At 41.6% G+C, this 13,513-nt stretch overlaps 1 protein-coding gene across 2 annotated transcripts in view; it reads left to right on the top strand.

Annotated features, from left to right (window-relative positions):
• DCLK2 (doublecortin like kinase 2) overlaps positions 1 to 13,513 on the top strand; it is a gene marked incomplete at both ends in the record, with an annotated part of 155,414 nt that overhangs the window by 79,709 nt on the left and 62,192 nt on the right. The gene's annotated exons all lie outside the window — the stretch shown is intronic.

Below are 13,513 nucleotides of genomic sequence, written 5' to 3'. Positions count from 1 at the left end.
TTCCTCAGCGGTCCAGTGATTAGGACCCCGTGCTTTCACTGCCGAGGGTCTGGATTCTATCCCTTGTTGAGGAACTAAGATCCCACAAGCTGCAGGGCACAACCAAAAAAGAAAAAAAAAAAACTATTAAAAAAATAAAGATAGGGATGATTTTCCTACAAACCTAAATAGCCCTACTACATCAGAGCATGTAATGGTGTTTGCTCTGATAGTGCTGAATGGTTGGTTGGTGTTTTCCAGAATAAGTATGGAATTAACTGACCAGGTTTTTCCATACCCCTTTCACTAATGGTTCTCTTAGTCTTGATTCCAAGGGTCTTTACTACCTGAATGTGCTTACCATATGCTAAACTATGCAGAGGATGAATTTCTGGGAAGTGTTGCAGGTTTTGCCTTTATGTTAAAATCTTAAAGGTCACAATATTTCTTCCTACATATTATACTCTAAGAATCTCCAGTCTGGCAGCAAATGGAGTCCTATTCTAAAAACCATATGATTCCAACTTGTGCTTGTAATTTGTTTTTAGTAAGAGTTAGCCAGTTTGTTTGAAGATATTAATTTCAGAATATATTCAGTATTCCCTAAAGTATAGGAGGTTGGCCCGAACTTGGACTGACCTTATGGCATTACTTAGAAGTTGATCCTTAAAAAAAAAAAAAAAAAAAAAAATCCTAGATATACACTTACATAGTTGCTATTCATTTACTTCATAAAAATATGACATAGAAAAATGGTCTGGTTACTTGGGTTTTAGACAAGTATGAAAACTTCTCTGACTTATCTCTATAAACTCTCTTATGCCATTTTCATAGATTGTAAATCACACTGTTTTCTTCTTTAGGGAGACAGTGTGTGGTCAAGTACAAAGGATACATTCCAAGTCAGACAGGCAGAGTTCAAATCTCAGCTCCTCCCTCACTGGCTGTGTGACCTTGATCAAGTTACTTAACCTCTTTGAGCCTTTGTTTCTTTTTTTGTAAAATTGGAAAAGTCGCTCCCACTTCACAGGGTTGTTCTGGGGGTTCAATGAACTTGATGTGTAAATGAGAGATTCGTGGTGTACAGTGTGGAGGTGAGTGTGCCATGGGTGCTTGTTCCCTTTCACTTTCTGTTGGAAACAGAAAAATTTGGATTAGAAAATTGCCACCTTCATTTTGGTTCTCAGCTGCCTCTTCTGTAACACTTATGATTTCATTGTTGGTTTATTGTTGGAAGATGCCCGAGTGCTAGGGAACATTGACGCAAAGTTCTAGTCACATCTGCCTGAAAACATTTGGCTCCCACTTCAGAATTAGAGGAAAACTCATGATGGTTGGTTTAATAAATTTCTTCTGACTTCTTCACCTGAATTCTTCTAAAATTTTGCTCCAGCCTCTTTCCCTTGGTGGAAAGCTCTGGAGTAGGTTTGAAACTTTTTTTTTTTCCTGTAGGAATTAAGACTGGGGCCCTCAGTGGGGGGCAGTCAGAGGGTCAGTTTAGAAATCATTTCCTTTATAGGAAGAGTGATCATTGTCTCTCCTCCCAGAATAACGTTTTGTAGCTAACTATCTCTGAATTTTTCAAGATCTTTTCAAGGTTTCTTCCTGAAACAAATCTTTGGCCTCAGGATTCTATGATTAGTCTTGATTGGAGAATCCTCATTATTATGGGGAGGCCACAGTGAGAAAAGGAAGGTTAGGTCCAGTATTTTTAAATGAAAGCAAACTAAATGTAGAGAGTTGTCTGCAGATGCCGCTGAGAAGCCCTTTACTGTAAGTACCGTCATCTTTTAGCTTCAGTTCTGTTTCCATGGCAGCCACTTGGTTGGTGGGTGCCCGGCTGAATGGTTTTACGGGAAGCTGAAAAACATTGCTATTCTAAGTAGCTTTCTTTTTTGTTGTAGAAAGGAGTCCTTCCCTGACTGCAGGCTAGCCAGCATTTACTGGGAACAAAGCAGGCTATTTATGCTGATTGTATTCTCGGTAGAGGGTAAAGAAATGGGGAGAATCCCAGCCCCTGCTGACTGACCTGTGAATTTATTTTTCTGGTTGTTGTTTCTAGCATTTTGGAAGAACCAAGTGACTTATTTTATTTCTTTATTTCAGGTATGATTTCCCTGTTCATTTTAAACAGAACTTATATTCCAGAGATAGAACTGGTTAAAAAAAAAAAAAAAAGAGTGGTGGTAGCAGCGATAGTGGTGTGTGTCTGGGATAATGCTAGTTATGGTGAAGTCAATCTGCTGAATTTATAGCTTTCAAGTATCTATAAGGGCAGTGTATGAAAAAAAAAAAAGTGTCCCTGGCTAGCAATAGAAACAGGAAGGTAATGGCTCAGGCAGTTATAATATTAGGCTTATCCTTTATTGTATATTAAAATTGTTCTTTGGATTTTTTAAATATTAAAAAAAGTTATGTTTCTGTTTGTTTATATGATAGAAAAATTATGGTACAATAGTCTATGGGGGGTTCAAAATGCAGTTCTCTTTTGGCAGTTTATGACTTGTAATGTGACCATTTCTTAGGAAAAAACAAAAGCAAGGGTATCGATGCAATTCCATTAAAAGCCTATATAATAATTTTAGTTTCAAATATAAGCCACTTACTGGATTTTCTTTCTGGAGCTCCTTCAAATCCTCTTTAGAAGTAAGTTAGAAAAAAATGTTGCTGCCTAACTACTCTTCTGTAGAGGCCACCTTTCAAAGCTGAACTCTGATAGTGAAAGCATTTGATTTCAACAGGAACCGTGGACGTTTGTTCTCTCTCTCTCTCTCTCCCTCTTTCTTTCCTATACACACACAGTTAAAATGAAAGAAAACCCATAAATTCCAACATTATTCCTTTGATAAAGTGCGATCCTTGCTCCAAAAGGTAGACATTTCAAAGGGGCTACGATTTTGACCCTGACTCTATTTAGATAAGTTGATGTTAGTTTAAACTAGTCTGTCACTGAGATCCAGTGATGTTTGTTTGGCATTTTTATCAGGCCTTGGAGATTTTCCATAAAAGAGGCTTCGAAAGTGTCTCACGAGATCCTTATTTGATAGAAGCCCAAGTATTTTTGAATGGCACCAAATGGCAAGTTTAATTGCAAATGCTTTCCTCTACCAAGTGGTCGCGGTAGTAGAGTTCATAAGCAGTTTTTCTCAAATCACTCTAAAATCAGGAGATTTAATTCCTGAAAGGGCTTACATGATCTAAGATGAGTATTTTAAGGTATCGGGAGCCAAAATTTGATTACCAAGTATTTGCTGAATACCTCCTATAAGGAGCTAAGGGGTTGACTGGTGTGGTCAACGTGTTTATAGATTATGTTGGCATAGAAAACTAACATCGTAAATCTGGGAACAAAGACTACCTTGCATGATAATGGGTTGATAAGGATTCATAGAAAGAGTGTGAGATGGAGCCTCTAGGGAGGGCTACCTGGAAGAAAAGGGACTCAGGGCATTTCATTAATTCCACAGAAATTTACTGAACAGATCCTACACTAGCGCTAGGTGCTATGTGTTGATACTATGCTAGAATTCTAGTGATGCCCAAGACAGTGATCCGACATGTGTGGAACTCGCACTCTGGTAAGAGGTCCAGGCACAAAAACCAGGCAGTTGCCTCATTGATAGTTATCTATGTTGGGCAAATTACAGAGTAAGTATTAAGGCAACACCTGGATTTGGAGGGCATGAAGATTGCGCTGTCAACGATTTCCCTGAGGAAACGTGAAGCTGAAACGAACAGAAAGAAATCCCAGATGGACATTGCTGTTTACCCACTTATAATAGTGTTCCTTTTTTTCTCTCACAGAAAAATGCACTTAACTTTTCTGAAAGCATTGTCCTAAAATATAAATAAGCTTTTCTTAAAAACTAAAATACTTAGACTATACAACTTCATAGTAGGAAGTGATCTTAGAGAAATCCAGCCTGCTTTACCAACAACTCCTTTGTAACTCTGGAAAGGGTAAGAAACACAAGATTTCCAGAGTGCTAGGGGGTCAGGAAATGGAGACCTTCTGTAGTTCAGAAAGCAAGTGTCCAGGCAGGATGACATCTCTGTGTCCTCCACCTTTTTTCTTTGGGGGAAAAGGTTTATTATGCTCCTAATACATGCATAGTATTTTTATCAGACCTCAAGCCCTTTGTTTCTGTATGCTATGACAGAGACCAAACAGAGAAAGAAAAAAAAACAGTGGTTGGGGCAGTCTATTAAGAACTAGCACTGGAATTATGGCTGCCACCTTTTTACCCTGATCTAATTAATCTGTCGACTGAAGGATAGAAAAATTACTGTTTTTAAATGGCCCACATTCATTTGGAAAACTCAGATATGCTCCTGTAGATACATTATTTCTCAGTCTGATGTTCCCCCCTTAGAGCCTGCTGATGGCTTTAATTTTGTACCTTAGCAGAATTATTATTTTCCCCTCGTGTGTGTAGCTCGCTTTCGTAAGCCACAGAGCATCCATTATTCGTGAGGAGGTTCTTGCATGGAGAAAAGAATTGAGAAGCAAACCGTAAGAGGGCTTCTAAATGGATACGCTTTTCCTCACCCCGTTAAGAATGACTTTGAGACATTATTCAAGGTATTGATATGTTTTTTTCTGAGTCAGGTTTAGTGACATGGCCCATAACTCAGTGCTAAATGCCAGTTTTAAAAATGTATGATAGGGCTTCCCTGGTGGCACAGTGGTTGAGAGTCCGCCTGCCGATGCTGGGGACATGGGTTCGTGCCCCGGTCTGGGAAGATCCCACATGCCGCGGAGCGGCTGAGCTCGTGAGCCATGACTGCTGAGCCTGCACGTCCGGAGCCTGTGCTCCACAGCGGGAGAGGCCACAGCAGTGAGAGGCCTGCGTACCGCAAAAAAAAAAAAAAAAAAAAAAAAAAATGTATGATAAAAGGAGCAAACAGACCACCAGAGTTGAAGAACAAGAAATCTGTTTAAAAAAACTATAAAAGGTAGAATTATCTAAGTGTCCAAACATACGAAATACTCTAAAGGTATTAAATATTTTACGGGATGCTGTTTTTCATCAAGTTATTTCTTTTGGGTGTTCTTCTATTACAGCATTCTCTTATTGTAACGTTTTGATGACTACTATTCTTTTTTTTTTTTGCGGTACGCGGGCCTCTCACTGTTGTGGCCTCTCCCGTTGCGGAGCACAGGCTCCGGACGCGCAGGCTCAGTGGCCATGGCTCACGGGCCCAGCCGCTCCGCGGCATGTGGGATCCTCCCGGACCGGGGCACGAACCTGTGTCCCCTGCATTGGCAGGCAGACTCTCAACCACTGTGCCACCAGGGAAGCCCTATTGTAACGTTTTGATGGTACTTACTACTATTCTTGTTCATCTCCACCACTAGACTGTGTGCTTCTTGTCTTTTGTTTATGCCTGGCATATAGTAGGGACATGATTCATGTTAGATTGAATATAGAGTAGTAAACTAATGTGGCTTCCATTGGTGAGAGAGAGTTATTTTAGCTTACATCAGACCCTGAGCATTTTATCAGATTTTTTAAAATTTATTTATTTATTTATTTATTTATTTATTTATTTAGGCTGCACCCGGTCTTAGCTGCAGCTCGTGGGATCTTTAGTTGTGGCATGGGAGCGTGGAGTCTTACCCACTGGACCACCAGGGAGGTCCCTCAGACGTTTTCTTTGAAAAGTATCAACTGAGTTTGGGGCACTATGAAGAATAATTAAATATGTGGTCCCATATGCTTGTGAAATTTAAGCATGGGCAAGTAATGACTGCATTACATGGAGGCCTAGTATTACACAAATATAATTTTGGCATAAAATTAGATTGATATGCTGACAGTTCTGTCTTTATATTATCTAAAAATGTTGACATTTATAGGTATAGCTTACATACATAGATATAAGCCAATGCTTTGCTTTGATATATTACATTTAATTCTTTTTCTTGTTTGTAATTATTCTAGGGAGCTGTTGGTAGAAACATTTTTTAATATATGCATATAAACATTTATATATATTTTACATGTCATATGTATACCTATATGTGTTTATTGTATATTACATGAATCACATTTTTGTGTAGAATTTCTGGGAGCTTAAGATATCTTAATTTGGGAGGCAGTGATTTTTCCACAAGTGAAGACCATCAGTGGCAGCTTTCCAAGTTGTCAGTGATTCTTTTTCTCGGAGAATATCTAATTTATTGAACTTGTAGGAAAGCATGTATTATTTTTTTGTGTGTGTATACTTAAAAGATTATCCATTAAGTTAAATTTTTTTTTTTTTTTTTTGCCGTACGCGGGCCTCTCACTGTTGTGGCCTCTCCCGTTGCGGAGCACAGGCTCCGGACGCGCAGGCTCAGTGGCCATGGCTCACGGGCCCAGCCGCTCCGCGGCATGTGGGATCTTCCTGGACCGGGGCACGAACCCGTGTCCCCCGCATCGGCAGGCGGACTCTCAACCACTGCGCTACCAGGGAAGCCCCCATTAAGTTAAATTTAAAAAAAAAACATTTGAGGCCGTGAATTAATGAAAATGAAGAAAGAACATGTACCAGCTCCTTTCACGTACTATCACATTTTTCCCTTAAAGAAGAGATGAAACTGGTGTGCTGCCCGTTTTGTGGACAGAGAGATGAGCCTCCCAGAGGTTAAGTATCTCCCCAAGGTCCCACCTGTATGAAAGGGAGGAGGTGCAGCACGGTGGTCCTCTCCTCCCAGAAAAGCTCGTGCTGAGCCTGTGCTTCCTGCACGGACATCTGTAGTTTAAACAATACCATACGTGAATTACCCTGTGCAATGAACGTAGGAACAGAACTGAAATCTGCTCATTCTTCTGTGCCTGTTAGTTTTTTAGCTCACCTTTAATCATGCTCATCAACTTGCATCTCTGCCTCTGGCGTTCTGTTTGTAGCGTGTTTTAGGTTTATGGTTTAGTTAAACATAGGAATGACAGTGCATAACAGTCCATGTTTACACTGTGAAAAATATGAACAGAGACTTGTATTTAAATCAGCAGCAGCAGCAGCAGCGAGAGAGAAGTTCCCATTCATTCCTTATTTACTCGTTATCGGTGGAATCTAGGTTTTTGCATCATCTGTGTTCCTGTCGATTTTCTTCTATTGACCGGTCAGGTGCAACCCCATGAAACAGTAACAATTCCAGCTTAAAAGGGTTAGATTTGTCTAAAACACTGTATCGGCTGGGTAGCTGCTTTCTAGTTTTAGAACCAAGAATGTCTGTTATGCAGGCTGTGGGACCCTGAATGCCCCCTATTGCTGCCTGCAGGCATGTCATATTTCCCTCCCCATTCATTCTCCCCACAATCACAGGTTGCAATTCCACACCTTTTTTTTTTTTCTCCACAAGTCTGCTGTACTTCCTCTTTCCCCCACCCCCGGCCCCTGCCTCACTTTGAGCTGATGACTTTGCTTCAAGCTTTCTCAGTGAAGCAGGAAGCAATCCACCAGCTCTCCCACCCCCACCACATGTCCCCCCCTAGCAGCTTCCACCTGGTTCTCTTTATTGCCAGAGACTGACCATAGCATAGTCTCATGCAAGTGGAACCCTTCCACCTGCACACTGATCCCATGCCCTCTCACAAAGGGAGGCAGCCCTAGCAATCCCCTTTCTTGCCTCACCATTTTTGTCCTACTAGATCATTTCAACAGCGTAGTAACTTGTGTTCTCTCTCTCATCTTGAAAACAAGCTCTCTTGACCGTGGACTCCCTGCTTCTTTCTGCCATCTCCACACTCTGGTCCACTTTTCCAGTCGCAGCTCCCTGAAAAAGTTGTCTGCATTCACTGTCTCCAGTTCTTCTCCTGTCCTCTGTTAAAGGTGCTGCAAGTAGACTTTCTTTTCAACCACTGCACCAAAACTACTTCTGATCTTCAGGACCAGCGATCTCCTTGTTGCTCAATTCACTGGTCACTTCTCAGTCTTCATCGTACATGGCCTGTCAGTAACACTGACTCAGCTGATGGCTTCTCCTCCTTGAAACACTTTCTTAGCTTTGTTTCCAGCAAACTACAAGCACTCGCTTTTCTTCCTCCCTCACTGACTGTTCCCTTTCAGTCTTCTTCGCTGTTTTTGCTTCTTCTCCCTGACCTTGTAAAGTTGCTGGGTTTCGGAGCTCAGGGCTTACACCGCTTCCCTCTGTGCATTAATTGCTGTAATTGAGCTCAAGATTTTAAATACCATTCATATGCTGGTGAGTCCCAAATTTGTATCTCCAGGCTAGATCTCGCTCATGAAATTCAGATGTGTTTATATCCCACTTTCCACCCAACACCTCCACCTGGATGTTTAATAGGCATTTCGCAGTTCACATGCCAAATCTAAATGCGTGGGCATCCTCACCACCACCAACCTTGCCCTTTACCTTGTACTCTTCCATGAGAGTTAATGACAGGCCCATCCTTTTAGTGGCTCAAGCCAAAAACCCTGAGCCATCACATTCTTCTCTCTTCTCTCGGGTCCCCATAGCCTTCTCATCCCATCCACTCCTGGCACAGGCCACCCTCATTGCCTGAGTAGCAATAGCCTCCAGCTACGCTGCCATCTGTGCTTGCCCTTTTAGAGTCTAGTCTGAGCGCCGTGTATCCTGTTCAGAGTAAGTCACGTTGTGCCGTCCTCTGCTCCAAAGCCTCTAGTGGTTTCCCATCTCACCCAGAGGAAAGCCAAAGTCCTGACCAGCAGCTGACAAAGCCCTACCCCATCTGCTTGCCTCCCTCACCTTGCTGACCTGCTGTCCTGCAATGACTGTTCCCCGTCTAACTGTGCTCCAGGACTGTTTCCCGTGACCATGCCAAGGCTTTTGAATATTCTCTTCTGTTTCCTGGAACACTGCCCTCCCACCTCCATCCCTAGACATTCATGCAGCTTCTCCCTTACCTCTCTTAATATTTTGTTCAAATGTTACCTTTGCAGTGAAGCTGTTTAGTATTGCAGCACCCATGCCCTGCATTCACTATCCCCCATCCTTGTTTTCTTTCTCTGTAGCACTTATCACCTTTTGACATTGCATACATTTACTTATGCATTTTTATCCTGTGTCAACTCACACTGGCTTCATGAGGGCAAGGATTTCTTTCTCGCTCTGTTTTTTTTCTGTTGTTGTTTGTTTCGTTTTGTTTTATTGATGTTTCTGTAGCACCTAGCGTGGTGCCTGGCACATAAGTTCTCAATACAAATTTGTTGAATGAATGAAAACAGGAGTTGTTTAATATTTTATGAGGTATGTTGGTATCCTGAGTACACGTTAATAAAATAAAATTAGCCAAAATGCATGTTTGCTTATCTCAGTTTATCATTTATTTATATGACACCTATCATTTCTTGAGAGTAGTGGTGACTTATTTGAAGTAATCTGAACCAATTGCTAATTATATAATTTGGTTAACTGTTTAACCAGATATGTACTTAATGGCTAGAATCTGAATTAAAGGGATACAGACATCTTATGCAAACCATGTTTGGAAAGCCAAACTTATACTGACAGGTGAAATCATTAAACAATTGGTTAGGAAGAGCTATCAATAAACAGAACGGCAGGGGGAGGGGGAATAAACCACCTTTTGATCTGTTATATTCCTTAGACTTGATAAATACCTTTATTCCACAAAATAGGCAACTTAATTATTCACTTTGGCATTTATTCTACTCAAATACCAACTAATTTAGTGCCAGATGAAATGTTTTCTTGTAATAAAATCAATTAAAAATTAATTGACTTTTCAAACAGACATTCATACAGGTATATTTTAGAAAATTCAGTTGTCATTTTTTCATGCTAAATTGATTACAAAAACAAATGAAATGTTGATTTTTTTAAAAAATGGATTAAACTTTGGTAGATGTCTGTTTTATTTGGCCAAGAAAGTAGAACTGGATTCAGTTCCATTTAAGAACCATTTATTAAATGTATGTGTGTAAAAAACAAAATAGTGGGAGATATGAGAGACATAAATGACTATAAAGCAAGGTGGAATGTGGTAAGAACTATAAAAGTAGAAAAGGACTTCCCTGGTGGTCCAGTGGTTAAGACTCTGCACTCCCACTGCAGGGGGCATGGGTTTCGATCCCTGGTTGCGGTTAGATCCTGCATGCTGTGCAGCTTGGCAAAAAAAAAAAAAAGAGAGATAAAAGTAGAAAGATGAACTCTGGGATTCCACATAAGGGGAGGCACCATGGTGTTAAGTTTATTTATTTATTTATTTTAACTTTTTATCTTATATTGGACTATAGTTGATTAACAATGTTGTGATAGTTTCAGGTGTACAGCAAAGTCGTTGTTATACATGTATCTATTCTTTTTCAAATTATTTTCTCATTTAGTTGCATAATATTGAGCAGAGTTCTCTGTGCTATACAGTAGGTCCTTTTTGATTATCCATTTTAAATATAGCAGTGTGTACATGACACCATGGTGTTAAGTTTAAAACAGAGATATAGATGTGGAGGACCTGTGTCTAAATTCCTGTGCTTGTGTTCATGACCTGTGTGGGGGCAGGTTGTTTTCTTGTTTGTAAATGAGGAGTGATAATAGTATCAACCTCAGGGATGATGTAGGGATTAATGAGGTCACACATATGCAGCACAGAGAGACAATTCTGAGAGGTTAAGTGATGCCTAAATTCTGTAAGTCTTGCATTAAGTGATGGTGGTGGAGATGGCAGTGGAGATTGCATCTGTGACACCACTCACCCCAGAGAAGTTACTCTGTGTCTGAGAACTCAATTCCAACAGGAGCAGCTCCATACCAAGCCACAGTTCATTCAACAGACATGTATTAAGCATCCACCAAAGCCAGCATTCTCCTAGACCCTAGGGAATGGTGAATCAGAAATATCATTGCCTACCTGGAGGTCACGGCACCAAAGAGTGGTCAGAAAGACCACTTCAGGCTGAGAAACAGCATGGGGAAAAATAGGGTAGTAAGAACCAGCACTGAAGTAGAAATTACTCAAACGTCCATTAACTGATGAATGAATAAACAAGATGGGGTGTATATATCCATACAACCGAATATTACTCAGCCACAGAAAGGAATGAAGTCCTAATATGTGCTACAACACGTATGAACCTTAAAAGCATGCTGAGTGAAAGAAGCCAGTTGCAGAATGCTACACATTGTATGATTTGATTTATATAACATGTCCAGAATAGGCAAATCCATAGAATCAGAAAGTAGATTATGGGTGCTTAGGAATGAGGAGATGGGGACATGAGGAGTGAATGGTAATGGGCCTGGGGGTTTCGTTTTAGATGATGAAAATATTCTCAAATAGATTGTAGTGATGGTTGCAGACCTCTGAATATACCAAAACCCATTGAATTCTCTGCTTTACATGAGTGAATTGTATGCTTTGTGAATTATGTTTCAATAACGCTGTTTAACAAAAAAGAAACACCAGCACCATACAGGTAGGGAACCCAGAGAGGTCATGATGTGGCTGAGGAACAGGTGTGCAGACGAAATGGCAAAGACGAGGTTGGAGGCTCAGGCAGGGTCAGTCTTGTGTGCCCTGTGAAGGAGCATTATCTTGTCAAGGAAGGAGGTCGGTGAGCACTGTGAGTGGTGTGGGCACCCTGGCACCTTAAGAGACTGCATGTGCCCACATGGTCTTCATTTATTTCCACACCTGTGAGAACAGTGATGACTGGAACGAGCGGAGCGGTAAAGACTGGAGTTAGAAAGCCTGTTACTAGGCAGTGGCAGGCGCCCAGGCAAGAGAAAGTGAGAGCGGAACCAAGGAGCAGGGATAGAAATATTTGGAAGCCGTGTAGGAAGGAAAAATGACGTGAGGGATTGGTGAAGAAGGGAGGAAAGGATGACTCCCAGGATCCCAGCAAGGATGAATGTGTGATCGCCACCTGAGATGAAGAGAAACAGTTTTCACAGGGATGGTGAAAAATGTTATCCTTCTATTATGAACTGCATGTTTGTGTCTCCCCAAAATTCATATCTTGGAACCCTAATCCCCAGTGTTGATGCCGAACGCTCGGCCTCTGTACACCGGCACCGAATCAAATCTCAGAGACAGAGTTTTGGGTGAAGTAGAAAAGAATAGCTTTATTGCTTTGCCAGGCAAAGGGGGACACGGTGGGGTCCTGCCCCTAAAAACTGTGTGTCCCCACCTGGGAGGATTTGATGTGGAGGTTTATAGCAGTAGTTCAAGGGTGGGGTTGCTGATAAGATCAGGGTGTGCAGGGCCTGCGCTCCTTTACTCTGATCTCAGGGTAATTTCTTGATGAGCTTCTCTGGTTCCTTTAATCTGGCCTCTGGTGGTTTTCTGGCTGCTCCTCCCTTGATTAGCATCTGTTCAGATCTGCCCTTTGGAACTCAGAGAAGGTCATGGAGGCTGGAGTCTGTTCCCTACAAACAAGAAAATGGGGGACAGAAAGGCATCTGTGCCCAGGAGCCCTACAGGGTCCTGCTTGGTTTCAATGTGATGCTATTAAGAGGTGGGGCCTTTGGGAGGTAAGTAGGGTTGCATGAGGTTGTGAGTGTGGAGCCCCCATGATGGGATTAGTGCCCTTATAAGAAAAGACAGGAGAGAGCTGCCTTCCTCCTGTGTTGTCCACCCCCGCTTCCATGTGATGAAACCAGGAAGAGGGTTCTCACCAGAACCCAACCATGCTGGCACCCTGATCTCAGACTTCCAGCCTCCAGAACTGTGAGAAATAAGTTTCTGTCATTTAAGCCACTCCGTCTATGGTAATTTGTTATAGCAGCCCAAACTGACTAAAATACGCCTTAAAAACACTGTGACCTGAGCTGAGTTTCAGTGAAGTACAGAAGCCACATCTTGCTTGATGAGAGACTGGAGCAGTTTCCACGCCTGTTCCACTTATTGTGTATAATCCACTATCTTCTCTCTAGAGCATTTTTTTCTAACTCTAGAGTGAGATTTTTTTTTTTCAATAAAAAGCTAAATAGTGATCAGGAAGACTTAAGGAATTATTGAGGTTCTCAATCCTTTCAAGTACTAGAGCACTGATTTTGTTTTTTAAACTGCATTATTATTGGGAGAGGAGTACTTTTTTAAAAAGAAATCTTATCATACATCCTGTTAAAACACCAGGTAAAATTGGAGCCTGTTTATATCCAAAGTCCTGGAAGATGGTTCTTCTTGTCACCACCGGGATGAAGGGATGAATGTGCTCCCTGGGGTGGATCCAGGTTCTGTGGGATCTGACACTGATACAGTATTGGGGAGGGCGGGGTGAAAAAAGAATATGAATTTAAGACTACGTTTAGGTACAGGGCCTTGGAAGGGCCATCATTAGCTTCATGGCAAGTCTTCCTCTGATCTTAATGATGGTGGTGGTGGTGAAGGTGAGTATTAGCACATTGAGTACCTATCTGCCTGGCACCCATTCCAAGCGGTTTTCATATATTAATCCTCAGGACAACCTAAGGCGCAATGTACCAAAGGTACAGAGAGGCCATGCCCAAGGTGACACGGCTGGGACATGGAGTTGCTAGGAGAGAAGAAGGGTAGACCAGTAAACTGGGAGCAGAGACCTCCGTCGGCCCCAGCTTTGCCAC

This window comes from Hyperoodon ampullatus (genome assembly GCF_949752795.1).
Source record: "Hyperoodon ampullatus genome assembly, chromosome: 1".
Taxonomy (NCBI): Eukaryota; Metazoa; Chordata; class Mammalia; order Artiodactyla; family Ziphiidae; genus Hyperoodon; species Hyperoodon ampullatus.
This window is presented reverse-complemented; position numbering and strand designations above follow the sequence as displayed.